We start from the raw sequence: 4,375 nt of genomic DNA, 5'->3' as shown, positions 1-4,375 counted from the left end.
AGTTAGATTGGGTTTAAGTAGTTTAATATAGGGAAATATTTGGAATGTTTTTGATGACCTAGTATTTTTTACATTAAGACTTGGGTCAGGTTGGCTTCATCTAGGTTGGGTTGGGTCATGAATAAATATACAATTTATATAATCATATATTTATAAGTAATCCACAAGAAATATAAATATAAATTATTTATTATCCATATACATAGTTTAGTACGCTTGAATAAGGTCAGGTTCAGTCAGGTTTAAGCTAGCTTAAGTTGGTTGAAGTTCAATCCTAACCAAAATCCTACTTGAGATCCAGTTATAATTTTTAAACCCTAACCTAGTCCAAATTTATAAAACCCTAGGTCAACCTTGTCCAATCAATGGGCTGGGTGGGTGGATCCAGGTTAAAGCCCAACCCAACCAGCAACAAATAAATCCTCCAGTCTGTCCACCTTATTCTTCCCATCCCCCTCAATATGCTAATGGCCCCATTACCCATATTCTCCTCCTCTCTCTCTCTCTCTCTCTCTCTCTCTCTCTCTCTCTCTCTCCCCATGTGTGTGTGTGTTTGCGTTTTAGGTTTCTCTAACCAAACCCAATCTAATATCTTAACTCAAACATGGATTGGGATGGACTAGTTACATCATATTGGGTTGTTCTGTATTTATTAGTCTAGATTGGATTTATGTAGTTTAAAATAAAAAAATATCTTGAAGGTTTTTGTTGAACTAGTATTTGCTACATTAAAACTTGGGTCAGGTTGGCTTTGTGTGGGTTGGATTGGGTCATAAATATAAATATAAAATTTATATAATCATAAATCCATAAGTAAGACATATGAAATATAAATATAAATTATTTATTATCTATATATTTAGTTGAGTCCGATAGGCAAGGTCAGGGTTCTGTCAAGTCCGAGCTTAAGTTGATTAAAAGTCCATCCTAACCAATATCCTACTTGAGATCTAGTTGTAATTTTTAAACCCAACCTAGTCCAAATTTATAAAACCTTAGGTCGACCTTATCCAACCCAATCAACTACTAATAAATCTTTCAGTCTCTCCACCTTCCTCTTCTTGTCCACCTTCACTTGCTAACAACCCCATTATATTTCTCTCTCTATCTATGTGTGCATGTTTGTTTTTCGGATTTCTCTAACCAAACCCAATACTTGGATTGGGTTGGTTTAGTTAGGTCATACTGGATTGAACTGCATGTATTTATCAGATTAGATTGGGTTTAAGTAGTTTAAAATAGGAAAATATTTTGAACGTTTTTGTTGGACTTGTATTTGTTAAGTTAAGACTTGGGTCAGGTTGGCTTGGTCAGATTTGGATTGGATCATAAATATAAATATAAAATTTATATAATCATAAATTTATAAGTAATCCACATGAAATATAAATATAAATTATTTATTTTCGATATATTTAGTTATGTTAGTTTGGGTAAAGTCGGGGTTCAGTTTGATTCGAGTTTAATTTGGTTGAACTTCAATCCTAACAAAATCCTACTTGAAATACAGTTTTAATTTTTAAATTTCAGCTAGTCTTTATAAAACCTCATGTCAACCTTATCCAATGAGTGGATTAGGCAGGTAGATCCAATGTTAAGCCCAACCAAACAAACAACCAATAAATCCTCCGGTCTCTCCACCTTCCTATTCCCTTCCAACTCCATTTTCTAACAACCACATTATCCATATTCTCCTCTCTCTCTCTCTCTCTCTCTCTCTCTCTCTCTCTCTATGCGCGGGCGCGGATTTCGGATTTTTCTAACCAAACCCTATCTAATCTCTAACCTTAAACTTGGATTGGGTTGGTTTAGTGATGTCATATTGGGTTGTACTGTAATTATCAGGTTAGATTGTTACTAAGTAGTTTAAAATAAAAAGATATTTGAAACGTTTTTGTTGCACTAGTATTTGTTATATTAAGACTTGGGTCAGTTTTGCTTGGTTTGGGTTGCATTGGGTAATAAATATAAATATAAAATATATAATCATAAATAAATAAGTAATCCATATGAAATATAAATAAATTTTTTTATTTTCCATATATATAGTTGAGTCAGATTGGGTAAGGTCAGGTTTAGTTCAGTTCGAGTTTAATTTGGTTGTACTTCAATCCTAACAAAATCTTGCTTGTGATCCAATTGTAATTTCTAAACCCTAGCTAGAATACATTTATAAAACATCAGGTCAACCTTACCTAATGAGTGGGTTGGGTAGATGGATCCAATGTTAAGCCCAACCAAACCAACAATCAATAATTCCTCTTCCCTTCCACCTCCATTAGCCAACAGCCACATTACCCATATTCTTTTCTCTTTCTCCCTCTCTCTATATGTGCGTGCACATTTCAGATTTCTCTAACCAAACCGAATCCAATCTTTTAACTTAAACTTGGATTGGGTTGAATTAGTTAGGTCATATTGGGTTGTACTGTATTTATCAGGTTAGATTGGTTTTAAGTAGTTCAAAATAGGAAAAAAATTGGAAGGTTTTTGTTGGACTAGTATTTGTTACATGAAGAGTTGGATCAGGTTGGCTTTGTTTGAGTTTGTTTGGGCCATAAATATCAATATAAAATTTATTTAATCATAAATTTATAAGTAATTCACATGAAATATAAATATAAATTATTTATTATCCATATATTTAATAGAGTCAGCTTTGGTAAGGTCAAGATTCGGTCAGGTTGGAGCTTAAGTTGATTGAAGGTCAATCCTAACCAAAATCCTACTTGAGAGCCAAATGTAACTTTTTAAGCCCAACCCAGTCCAAATTGATAAAACCTCATGTCAACCTTATCCAATGAGTGGGTTGGGCGGGTGGATCCAAATGAGGCTCAGCCCAACAAAGAACCAATAAATCCTCCATTCTCTCCACCTTCCTCTTCCTATCCACCTCCATTTGCCAACAGCCGCATTACCCATATTCTCTCTCTCTCTCTCTCTCTCTCTCTCTCTCTCTAAGTGTGTGTATGCATTTTGGATTTTCCTAACCAAACCGAATCTAATATCTTAACTTAAACTTGGATTGGGTTGAATTAGTTAGGTCATATTGGGTTGTACTGTATTAGGTCAAATTGGGGTTTTAAGTAGTCTAAAATAGAGAAATAATTGGAAGGTTTTTGTTGGAATAGTATTTGTTGCTTTAAGACTTGGGTCAGGTTGGCTTTGTCTGGTTTGGTTTGTGTCATAAATATGAATATAAAATTTATATAAGCATAAATTTAAGTAATCCATATGAAATATATATATATATATATATATATATATATATATATATATATATTATTTATTATACATTTAACTATTTGTATCACCTTTGGTAACAGGGTTTAGTAAAGTTCAAGCTTAAGTTGGTTGAAGGTCAATCCTGACCAAAATCCTACTTGAGATCTAGTTGTAAATTTTAATTCCCATCCTAGTCCAAATTTATAAAACCTCACGTCAACACAATTAAATCAGTGGGTTGGGCAAGTGGATCTAGGGCAAGGCCAACCCAACAAATAGCCAATAAATCCTCTGGTCTCTCTCTCTCTCTCTCTCTCAATGTGTGTATCTGTGCTCTCTTTCCTAGAGTTGGAAACTAATCAACCTGTCTTTGGCCTTCAAATCCAATTCCGTCCTTTTTGTAATATTGGGATGAGATGAGGACTGAGAAGGCTAAGGAATCAAGAATTTTATCCTAAATGTGATATGTAACGTATAAAATATAATATACAAAAATGGAAACCATTCTTATTTTCCCAATCCCCCAAGAATGAAATCGCTATGTTGTGCCATGATAGTCACATCTAACAATTGAAATTCACATTTGTTAACACCTAATTGATGCCACGTAGGTCACGCCCAACGATCGAGATTTATCAACCTCGCTATTGGTTTTTTTGTTAGTTGTAAAGTCTACTTTTCACACCGTATAATATAACTATAGGGTCCAAGTTGAATCTTTTACACGAACGAAACAACCATGGGATCACCCCTCCTCCACAGATCTCAAAGCACTCCAAAATCCATCATTCATCTATTGGTGCAGATCTCAAAGCAAGCAGCTGATGATCCAACGTTGATTTTGCATGAATGTGAATCCTTCTTTTGCATGAAAGACACAACCCTGTCCCAACACCTTTACCGGGCCGACTCAAATCCCATCAAATTTCTTTTGTTGGATTCTACTCTCCTATTGCCATCCACTTGGATATGACTGGCTACTCTTTCCTTCCCCTCCAATCAACTCTGGTCCTCACATTTCTTTATACCTACAACCCTCCTACGACAACTAATCTTTCACATACTTGTAGTCTAATATATACTTATAGACAAGAAAATGAGTAACGGACATCATACCTTGAGAAGAATCAGATAAATGGACATTGCTATA

The sequence above is a fragment of the Phoenix dactylifera genome, chromosome 10, assembly GCF_009389715.1.
Source record: "Phoenix dactylifera cultivar Barhee BC4 chromosome 10, palm_55x_up_171113_PBpolish2nd_filt_p, whole genome shotgun sequence".
Taxonomy (NCBI): Eukaryota; Viridiplantae; Streptophyta; class Magnoliopsida; order Arecales; family Arecaceae; genus Phoenix; species Phoenix dactylifera.
This window is presented reverse-complemented; position numbering follows the sequence as displayed.